The sequence below is a fragment of the Simochromis diagramma genome, unplaced genomic scaffold (assembly GCF_900408965.1).
Source record: "Simochromis diagramma unplaced genomic scaffold, fSimDia1.1 OVJJ01000777.1, whole genome shotgun sequence".
Classification (NCBI taxonomy): Eukaryota; Metazoa; Chordata; class Actinopteri; order Cichliformes; family Cichlidae; genus Simochromis; species Simochromis diagramma.
In genome coordinates, this window is record NW_024387534.1 from 64,623 (window position 1) to 76,278 (window position 11,656).

Here is an 11,656-nt window from a genome sequence, read left to right on the forward strand (position 1 = left end):
TGCATCAACTTCCTCACAGGGCCACTGGCTCTCCTTCTGTCGTCATTCGTTATTACTGTTTTTGTTTCTTTCAGTTTGATCAGTTCGCTGATAACAGGATCCCCCCTTTGTGATGTCACCAGATCACTGTGACATACTGTAAATGGTGATCCGTTCACAGGTGGCTCCGGGCATGTTAAGCTCAGGGCAGCAACATATGCAACGTCCTCTGTCTTTGCTGACTCACAACCCTCCCAGGCAGCATGGACAGCGTCTCCCGTGAGCTCTTCCGTACACTTTGTGAGATAGGTGTCGATGTCAAGTGGGAACCGGGAGAATGTGTCCGCATCTATGTTCACCTTCCCTGGCCTGTACTTGACATCGAACCGGAAATCTGCCAGCTCACCCACCCAGCGGTGGCCCACCGCATTAAGCTTTGCAGTGCTCAGCACATAGGTGAGGGGATTATTGTCCGTATAGACTGTGAAATGGGGTGCATAAAACAGGTAATCCCTGAATTTCTCACATACCGCCCACTTAAGGGCGAGGAACTCCAGTTTCCCTGAGTGCAGGTTATAATTTTTCTCAGCAGGGGACAGAGTTCTCGAGCCATAAGCGATGACCCTCATTCTTCCACCCTGGCGCTGATACAACACAGCACCTAGTCCCTCCTTAGAGGCATCTGTGTGGAGTACAAACGGGAGTTCAAAGTCTGGATACGCCAACACGGGTGGGTGCGACAGAGTGTCTATCAGCTGCTCTAGTATCCTCTGGTGCTCATCTGTCCACACGATAGGTGTCTTTGATGGCAGCTGGGCCCCCTTTCCCTTCGTGAGCTTTCCACTTGTTACTGCTGGGGCGGTTTTCACATTCAGCAGCTCGTAGATTGGCTTAGCGATGCTAGAGAAGTTTTGGATGTACATTCTGTAATAGCTCAGGAACCCAAGCAGCTTCCTCACCTCACCCACTGTATTGGGTGTTTTCTCTTGCAGCAGCCTGATCGCATCAGTGTCTTTTGGGTCAATCCTGACACCATCAGCTGAGACCAGCCTCCCCACATACCTGACCTCCTGCTGGAACAGCTCACATTTTGTGGGCCGAAGCTTGACACCATGGGCTTTTAGAGACCTCAGGACCTGACGTACTCCCTCGACATGCTCGTCAAAAGATTTTGCGTAGCAGAGGATGTCGTCGAGATAAGGGATGCAGCAGCTATCACGCAGGGAATCTAACATCTCCTCCATGCTGCGTTGAAAAGCGGCTGGGGCATTGGAGAGCCCGAATGGGATCCTCACCCATTCATAGAGACCCCAAGGAGTGATGAATGCTGTCATGTGTCTGGATCCCTCTGCCATGTAGCCCTGGTGATAGGCTTTGCCTTGATCCAGGATGGTGAACCAGCTGTGGCCTCCTAGTGTGTCTATGAGGTCCTGGATGCGAGGCAGTGGGTGGCGGTCTGGTACAGTCTTTTGATTTAAAAGCCTGTAATCGATACATAATCTCAATGTTCCATCTTTTTTTCTGACACACACGACAGGTGCTGCGTACGGTGACTTTGACTTAACTATCCACCCTTTGGCAAGCAGATCTTGGATGTATTCTTTAACCTCTTTATAGAGGGGTTTGGGCACTGCAGCATAGGTTCGCTGTACTGGGATGTTGTCCTTTAAATTTATGGACATTTGCAGGCTTGGAATACACCCTATGTCTTCGTCATCACAAGCAAAAGCTCCTGACTCCTCGTATAGCATTTGTTTCACCTTTCTCTGTTGCTCATCACTTAGGTGACTAACATCCACTGGCGGGTGCCACAGTGTAGTAGGGGGCAGGTCACTCATGGAGCTTGGTGGCGGGTCAGTGTTGCCCCGGGCTTGACTGTGCTCGCCGCTTGGGCTGCCTGTTCCTATTACTCCATCAATAGCTTCAATGGTGCCTAGGACCGTGGAGCTGGGCAGGACCACCGTCTCGGTAGAGTGGTTGGAAACTGGTACCTTCACGAAGGGTCTCTCATCCTGCTGGATTGCCAATAGCCCTTCACCTATACTCAGTGGCAACAGTGGTGTGTCATCTAGGTTAGGTTCAAACAGCACGAGTGGGCTAGAGTCACTAATGTCTAAAGATACTCCACACCTAATATACGCTACTTGACCAGGATTAATAGTGGCACCTTTCCTGCCCACCTTTACAGTCGCATTCTGTTCTACTTTTGGTTTGGTCTGTATGAAGCTTACAATAGCCTCTGCCTTTGCACTGTTGATCTCTAGGGCACCAGTCAGCAGGTTGACGAGGATGGACATGATTTTGGGTCTGCTCTCGTTACTCTTGATGAGTTCTTGGATGACATTAAAACCAACCAATGGTCTTTCTAAATCTAGTCGACTAACTAGAAAAGGTACTCTAATGGATAGATCTGGATCGTTGTTGCCTTGCAGGTTTACCACCACTTCCATCCACCCATCATATGGCACTGCCTCCCCCGTGACAGCAGTTACACTGAGTTCCTCATCCATTAGTTCCCTCAGTGGACGGATCTCTTTTTCAGGTAGGTACTTGTTCTTCCAGGCGTGGTCTATGATGCTCACATTTGCCCCTGTGTCTAACATGGCAGTCACTGCATAGCCGTTCATGCTGCATTTCAATAGGGATTTTCGGCCAATCAGTGGGGCAACTTTCTCAGGTGGGGGTAGGTGGTTACCCATCTGTAAGCTCATAGACTGGTCCCTCTTTCCTAACTCTAGTACTGTGGCATCATGGGGCTGGGATTTGTCCCTTGGGTTGGTCAGGGGTTGCCCCTCAGCCCTGACCGGCACTCGTTTCCCGACTGCATATTCCTTTTCAAGCAGCCAATAGCACGATGGCCTACTTCTCCACACGAAAAGCAGTGGTTACAGCTTGGCCTGCCTTGGGCTACACACTGTGGACACCCATATGATCTTTGTGTCTTTCTGTCCGATTTGGTCTTGTCAGAGGCACTCTGTTGGACAATTTGATGGGCAGCCCCGGGCACCAGGGCTGGAGCAGTGAGCTTTCTCAGTGTCTCCATGGCCTCCGTTAGAGCCTCGACCTGAGCACTCAGTCTCTGAATTACATTGTCTTTACCTTTGACTCTAGTCTCGCCCACAACGCCGGTCATTCCCTCTGGCTCTGCAACTGTGCTGTGGGCTTGTGTGAACTTCCGGCTGGCGCTACGCCCCAGTCGGCGTTTTCTCTCGTTGTCCTCCATCGTGGTCTGGATAACCTGTCTTAAGAGAGCTTCATCAGAAACAGTGGGGTTAGCCAGGAGCGGCTTCAGGTCCCGCCTGAGGTCCTCGTGCCTTTCTCCCATGCCTTGATAAACTGCGTTCAGGAACACGCCCTGGAGTGTGGAGGCATCATACTTTATGACTGAACTTGCCTGCTTGGATGTGAATGTTATTCTCTGTTTCAGTCCGATCATGCGATACAGGAATTGCTGTGGAGATTCGTTCCCGTGTTGTTTAGCACACATCAGTTCCTGAAAGAGCTCGGTGCTGGTTTTCTCTCTCAAATGGGACTGTAGGAAACTTTTCAGTTCTGTAACTGTCAGGTCTTCCTTGTTCACAAGCATGTCTTTAAAGTTTCCACCCTTGATTACGCGTAGGACTCCTCTAATTATGTCGTCATCTGTGTGTTGTTCCCTGCGACCGTCATCAATCTGTTTGCAGATACTGTTAAAACTAATGTCCGATGCAGTATCAGTTATTTGCCCACCATGTATTTTGAATTCCTTCCTCTGTAACAGGGGCAGGTCGCGAAGGGCAATCACACTCTCGTGGGCTGGGGCAGGCAGTGCTCCTGCAGCCATGTGGTGTTGCTGGGGAATCAGTGGATGTCTGATGTCAGTTGGTGGTGAGTTAGTGGCACGAGGCCCGCTGATGTGACCGCAGCTACCCATCCTACACTGTGGTCCCTCTGGGTCAGGTGCGTTGATGCTGTGTCTGTGAGATTTGTTCTGCCCCTCCCCTGAATCTGTGAGCAGTTGGTGTATGTCAAAGTTGGGGGTTGCCACTTCGGGAGCGTAGCCACCCATGGGAGATATATGTTTGCCATTAATGTTATCACTGGCTGGTGGCATCACAGGCGTCCCTTCACCACTAGCCAGATCTTTGGGGGGTGGTCTACCCTTATCCCGGTTAGTAATAACCAAGTCAATAGTGTCTTGTAAACATAACAACATGCCCAAGCCCTCATCCTCTAGCTGTAGGAGTGTGGAGCTGTTCATATAAGCAGTGATGTACTCAATTCAACCTTCCTCATCGTCCTTGTTCAGCCTTTCTGAGTCCAGTTCAGCCACCGGGTCAAGGTGAGTTGCAATGTCGTATGCTTCATCAGCCGTTAGCTGGTAGAGTTTCTTTTTGATGGACCAGCTGAGTCTTCTCCTCTCGTCGCCTGACATGACTTTTGTTGCAGCCTGGTGGCGTTACCGGTCCCACCCTCTTTAGCAACACTGTCACTTTGGGTCCAATGATCACTGGATCAGCCGGACGTGCTCCTCAGACGCCGCCGATCCCGGACGAGCCCCCAGAAATCTGTTACAGGCCCCACTATGATGGGCGCGTAGCCAGATTACGATCCTGTAAAACAGGAGAGAAAGTGAGCACAGGAGACACGCTGCCGTTCGCCTGGTCAGTCTTGCCAGAATTTATTCATACAACACAAGCATATCTGCTCCACTCTTTTGTTAACTCAATTTCACAATAACTGCTCATTCCCTCACATGGCTTGTTTTCCACCAGTACATTTCAATATTAGTCCACACTACTGGCATAAAACAACAAAGGGTTTAAATGAATGAAACAAATGACAACTACACCTCTTTTCCCATAAATGAGATAAACAAAATAATTCACATCATCATGGTAGTGTCTTATCATAGAAAGGAAACTCTACTTTCAACATTACTGCACTACTTTCCTTGCCAGCATTTTTGTAGGCCGTACTCTTATTAGCGCTCTCGCTTCATATGTCTTTTTCAGACCAGTTAGATTCTAACACTGAAACAGCAAGTTTACACATGACTTCAGGCAGGCTCAGAACACTTTACACACGCGTTATACAAAACATTTGTCATGAACACAAAGCTACAAGTTTATCAGGAACTGTAAACCCAACTGGGTTGGTGCTTCTTATTATTATATGGAGTATTATACGCAGTTGCAACAGCTTGCTAGCGTTACCCAGGCATATAGCCTAGCTATAACATCTTACAGAGCTAAAGTAGCTCACATAGTGACAGTATAATACATCACATATCACAGACCCGTCTTATGTCATGAAAGTTTAAGTATCACAGTGTCCAGCTGTGTATTTCTTTATGTTTTTTGACCACATTACTGACCTGTAAAACAGGAGAGAAAGTGAGCACAGGAGACACGCTGCCGTTCGCCTGGTCAGTCTTGCCAGAATGGAAAACTTACGGCAGCTATGCACCCGACTCAGTTCCCAAAGCACGCTGCTGCCCCCTACTGTCCAAAGTGTTATACACTCTCCTGGCAACAGGGAACTTACATGACATTGTGGCTTTAAATTACACCAATAAACCAGCAAAATAAAACATGCAAAATAATCTCCATATATCACGACACTTAACTCACAATTGTGACCACATTTCTGTGTGGATCACATAATCACTGTTTTAAAGTCAAGCGGACAGAATAATAAATTTAATTTGAGCGCGGGAAGGAGTAATGTAGCATGCTAACGGATGCTAGCATTAGCTTAGCAGCCCTCGCATGTGGTTCAGAGAACATTTAGTGAAGTATCTACTGTAATGTTCAAGGTTCAAGGTTCAAGGTTCTTTATTTGTCACATGCATAGTTATACAAGTATAACACACAGTGAAATGTAGCCTGACACGCTCCTCGACATGTGCAAAAAAATTGGGGGGGGGGGGGGGGGTGTAGAGGAAGAACATTATATATATATATATATATGTAGTATATACATTGGGTGAATGTGCAGTAGTAGCAGCAAGCAGGTGAATTCTGTACATTAATATGAATAGACATCTGACTATTTTACAGGATAGACAATATAAACATATTTAAAATTAAAGGAATTGAAATGTACATTGTGCCTTGGTTTAGAGTGTCTGGAAGAGAGTCCTGTCTCAGTCAATTATAGATGATGTGAGAGGGCGGGTGTGTGTGTTTAGGGCACGGATGGCTTGGGGATAGAAGCTCCTCTTGAGTCTCTCTGTCCTTGCCCGGAAGATGCGGAACCTTCTACCAGATTGCAGAAGTTGGAACAGTTTGTTGCCAGGATGGGACGGGTCCTTCAGTATCTGCGCTGCTCTAGTCCGGCATCTCCTGGTGTAGGTGTCCTGAAGCGGGGGGAGAGCAATCCTGCAGCAGCGTTCTGCTGTACGGATCACTCTCTGGAGAGCTTTTTGGTCCTTCACACAGCTGTTCCCAAACCACGATGTCATGTTCTGTGTGAGGATGCTCTCCACAGCGCCTGTATAGAAAATCCTGAGGATCTTTGGAGAGACCCTGAACTTCCTCAGTTGTCGTAGGTGATACAGGCGCTGCCTAGCCTTTTTGGTCTGGACCTGAATGTGGGCAGCCCATGTCAGGTCTGAGGAGATGTGGACACCAAGATACTTGAAGGACTGCACCCTCTCCACTGGAGCTCCATTGATGATAATGGGCTTGTAGTCTCTGTGCTGACCCTTCTGAAGTCCACCACCAGCTCCTTGGTCTTGCTGACGTTCAGCTGGAGGTGGTTGTCCTGGCACCACGATGCCAGATTCTTCACTTCATCCATGTAGGCCGCCTCATCGTTGTTGGAGATGGCACCCAACACCACTGTGTCGTCAGCAAACTTCACAATGGTGTTGGAGCCATGGGTGGCCACACAGTCTGAAGTGTAGAGGGAGTAGAGCAGTGGCGAGAGGACACATCCCTGAGGTGCTCCTGTGTTGATGGTGATGCTGTTGGAGAAGCACCTGCCCACCCTCACCACCTGAGTTCTGCCAGTGAGGAAGTCCAACACCCATGCACACAGACGGCTGTTAAGTCCCAGATCCCTCAGCTTTGTGAACAGTCTGCAGGGCACTATTGTGTTAAATGCTGAACTGTAATCAACAAACAGCATTCGCACATAGTTACCCTGTTTCTTGTCCACGTGGCTGAGAGTGGTGTGTAGGACGTGGGCGATGGCATCCTCTGTGGATCTGTTGGATCTGTAGGCGAACTGCAGCGGATCTGTGGTGTCTGGGATGGAGGAGGAGATGATGTTCTTCAGCAGCCCTTCAAACACCTTCATTACTACCGAGGTCAGTGCAACTGGCCGGTAATCGTTCAGGGATGAGGGTTTGCTGTTCTTGGGCACAGGGATGATGGTGGATCTTTTGAAGCATGTGGGGACCACAGACTTCGCCAGGGACTCGTTGAAGATGTAAGTGAACACACCTGCTAGCTGGTCAGCACAGCAGCGCAGCAGACGGCCGGTGATGCCGTCTGGCCCCGCCGCTTTCCTTGTGTTCACTCTCCTCAGGGCCGCTCGGACGTCATGCTCCGCGATGCTAGTTACCGGTCTCTCGCTGATGACGTCACTGTCCTCGGTAGTCAGGCGGTAGATAGCATTAGCCGCCTGGCTAACCTCGAAACGGGCGTAGAACTGATTCAGCTCGTTGGTGAATGCAGAGTCAGCGTTGATCAGCGCAGTGTCCCTGGCTTTGTAGTCTGTAATGGTGCGTAGTCCGTGCCACATACTCCGTGTGTCGCCCTGGTGGAAGTGGGACTCCACACGTTCCCGGTACCGGCGTTTGGCATCTCTCACCACGCGCCGCACGCCGTATGAGGCCGCTTTGACTCTCGCAGTGGGGATAATCTCCTCCGCTAGCATATTGACGAAGCATACTGCTACTTCCGTAAACTCGTTGATGTTGACTGCGCATGCTCTGAACATGTCCCAGTCGACGTCGTTGAGTGCGTCCTGTAGCGTAGCTTCTGATTGGGCAGTCCACCGTTTTACCTCCTTGGTGGTTACTTCTTCCCTCCGTATGCTTTGTTTATACTGGGGGATGAGGAAGATGGCGTTGTGGTCAGACTTCCCAAAAGCCGGGTGTGAGACAGCTTTGTAGCCCTGCTTGTATGGCGTGTAGCAGTGGTCCAAAATTCGATCCCCTCACGTTGTTGTGAGAATTCCTAGCTATGCTATTTATAAGGGGCAGTATTAGCCGTTTGTATTAACTTAACCCTCTGATGCATAGTGGTCACTGGAGTGGACAAGTTTATAACTTTATAAAAAAACATATTTTTGGAAAAAAAAGAGTTGAACATTTTTTTTTCATGTCCTGAGAATAAAAGCACTTAAGAAAAAAATCTTGACCAAGGCTTTCATAATTCATGCATCAGAGGGTTAAGTTAATAGGCACACTGAGAATTTCTTTCAATTAGCGAGAGCTAATTAACCACATTCAGGGTTTTCCAATTGTCTTTGACTGATTTACTAGCTGCTTGAATTCCCTCACAAGGTGTGGGTTTAAATTAATATTTTGATATTAATTGGATTTATTAAAGTGGGCTCAAAACAGTGTTATTCAGGAATCAGGCCGGTTGGTAAAACAAGTAAAGCTGTGTATCGATTCAAAATTGAAACAGAAGATGGCAGCACTGCATGTACAAGGATGCCAGCTGCCGTTAAACCCCGAAGAAGAAGAAGAAGCTGTATCCCAGAATTCATAGTGCGGCCCTGCTCAGTTTCCAAAAATGGCGGCAGCTAGTTAGTTTTAAAATTTCTCTTATTACTCTTTCTAGGTCACAAAATAAACGTTTAACATATTTTCAGGCGAGAATGTAGCCGTGTAAACTTCAAATATCTGGACAGTTTATCAAGACACCACATATTTTCAAAAGCTCTCCGACGTTTTCGGAGACGTCTGTTACCCACTACCTCGATAGCTAGCCGGGGTTTAACGCTCACTAGAACCATTTTCAAAACCACCGCTGTCTTTCACTACTCAGGTGAAACATGATATATAAGTCACTTAAATAACTTAAAAATGTTATTGTTTGGCTTTTTTCAGTATTTTATTTGTTCCTGAGTAAATCGGTTTGGCTGAGATTAAAGTTATAGTTTTTACACAGCTGAATAAACGTCAAGCAGACAACTGATTATTAGAAGTGTGAGATGCTCAAGAATATACTCAGGTGTCCTTTTATATTTTAGATAGCAATGAGCAATCTGCAAATTTCTTTAAAATGTAATAAACTATCTTCTTGCCTTTATTTTTAGTTAGCACATACCTTAAACACTTAAAGCTATAAGCTAATGATCGTTATGTAAGAGCAGATGCTGCTGGTGCAATAAGCTGTACATTTTATGTCCAATGGATGCATGATCTGGCAGCCCTAGTCAGCATAATCTTATTGATGAAATTCAATGACACAAATCTGGGTGAGTAAAAGTTCACCGGGCAATATTGTATAACCCTTTCAGACCTCAGCCGGGCTGTCTGGACATTTCTTTTCTATTATAGCTTTAAAAAGGGTAAAAATGTTGAACAATCAAAACGATTCTTTGACGTGAATCAATTTGATTCTCATGGGACTCAATTAAGATTCAACTTTTCAAATGTTTTTAACATAACACTAATTGTAAACATTTGTCTTGCAGGTGACTGAGCAATGGAGAAGCTGGATGATGTAACAGTATCTGTCCTCAAAGGTTATATTTCAGAAATTCTGACAATGCCTCCACTTCATGTGAGTACATACTAGTAATTTTGTAAAGTGGTTATCAACACACAGCCAGTAGTAGCTAATGTTTTGTGGAAGTCTACTTCAGTAACAATGAAAAACCAAAATGCTCTTGTACTTCTCTCTATCTTAGCTGACAAGGATAGTCGGCAAATACAAGCAAGACATTACAAAACATTACAAGAAATGTGTAAGAAGGCAAAACCAAACCATGAAGATGTGTCCCAGCTATTAGACCTCGAGTTTGAAGCCAGAAGATCCTTCATTGACTCAGACACCATGAAAGAGGAGAACAGAGCTCGCTTCATCTTGGATGCATATCCATGCTTTAAAGAATTGCATCATGTAAGTTTTTGGAAGAGTTAATCAATAATCACTTTAATTTCAAATATATTTGGTGTGGTAGTAAAGTTATTTTGATTTTATTTGTTTACTTATTTTTTTAAACCTATTGTAGGCGTTGGGTGAGCTTCGCAGAATTTTGGATCCCCACAAGAGTTCTACGGTGTGTCAAAGAAGGCAATGAATCCACCAATGACCATGGACAAAAGTAAGTTTTACCATTTGAATACAAAGTTCTCATCCTTTAAAATTTATGTTTATGAAGGTTTGTTTCTGCTTTGTCCAGCTGAAGCCCACCTTGCACTGATGAAGGCTCTTCCAACCCTCTTTCCCACACCTGCCCATCCACCAAAAAAGATGGGGAATGCTTCTGAAGCATTTCTACATGTCCTGAAGGTAAGTTTTATAAAATTTGCTTATAAAGATCTACAGAAAATTTGGCAAACAAAATATTTCGGTCAAACATGACTCAAAAATGCTTTTTCGGTTTCAGCTGAAAGACTTAAATCTATAATTTATTGTTTTCATTAATTTATAACGTATTTAATGTACACAAGTGTGGTCACATAAGGAGTCGCTTGACACTGATAAACCATAAGTCAAAACTACTATAAAATGTGTGTAACCAACAAAGAACAAGATAATGACGTCTCCGACGTTATGACCAAATCCCAGCAAAAAAACATACAATTAACATAAGATGTTGACTGTCATGTCTTTTGTGTCTTGCAGCCTACAGAAGATCCAGATGCTGTCCTCCAGAAACGAAGCTTTTCATGTCCAGTAGTGATGTTCGATGGCTGCAAGTGTGTCATTGCTGTTGGTAATTTACCAGTTACAACATTTGACAAAGAAAAACTTGGTGAGGCTATGATATATGTGATGGCATGCTTTTATGCACTCCATCTGACTTACCCCAAATGCGTGGCAACCCTGCTGTCTGTCATTCAGACAGAAGTTCTCCAGGATGCCATTCATGAGCATGACACTACATCATCTTACAGAAAAGCCCTGGCAGAATGGATTTATTGGAAAGTAGTGTGTAAATTTCAGATAAGATTAGGAGAGGGCACTTCTGTTTTGTTTTTTGTTTTTTCAATCTGGGTCTTATTTCTAAAATGGAAAATGTTCATTTACTCACCCAGACAAGTTTTGTGGTATTTGGTGTCTTTCGGAAGAAATTTGAATCTTTGTGGTCTTCCTATGTCACTCGTCAATTTTAATGGGGCAATGGCGAAACCTCTAAGGCTGTTGAAATGTTGAAACTACTTAAACAAACTCATAATGTTGGACCTGTACTGTTCAATTGTATCTTTATTATCTGCAGGTTATTGTTAAAGTGGACAAATAAAGATGGACACTTTTGCTCTGTTTCAGTTTTGTTTTGTCCTTAATCAGCAATATAATCTTAAAGTAGTGTTTAGCTAAATTTAAAAAGAAGAAATATCTTTAAAATGATTTAATGTACTAGTTTTTAGATTATTTGCCTTGATTTGTTTGTTAGAATAAGTGTTTTATGCCTATTTTCAGATTTAATTTGTTCAACATTTTACTTAGAACAAGTGGTTAAAGCTTATTTTAGGTTTCAAGCCATGATTGGTTGCCTGGATAAG

The 11,656-nt window shown here is 45.2% G+C and overlaps 1 long non-coding RNA gene across 1 annotated transcript; it reads left to right on the forward strand.

Moving 5' to 3' along the window:
• The first annotated feature begins 9,191 nt into the window (after window positions 1–9,191).
• LOC120727365 lies at window positions 9,192–11,414 on the forward strand. The gene is made up of 4 exons (XR_005694507.1): window positions 9,192–9,707; window positions 9,835–10,046; window positions 10,159–10,439; window positions 10,776–11,414. It is a non-coding gene; the product is annotated as an uncharacterized LOC120727365 (long non-coding RNA).
• Window positions 11,415–11,656: the final 242 nt, after the last annotated feature.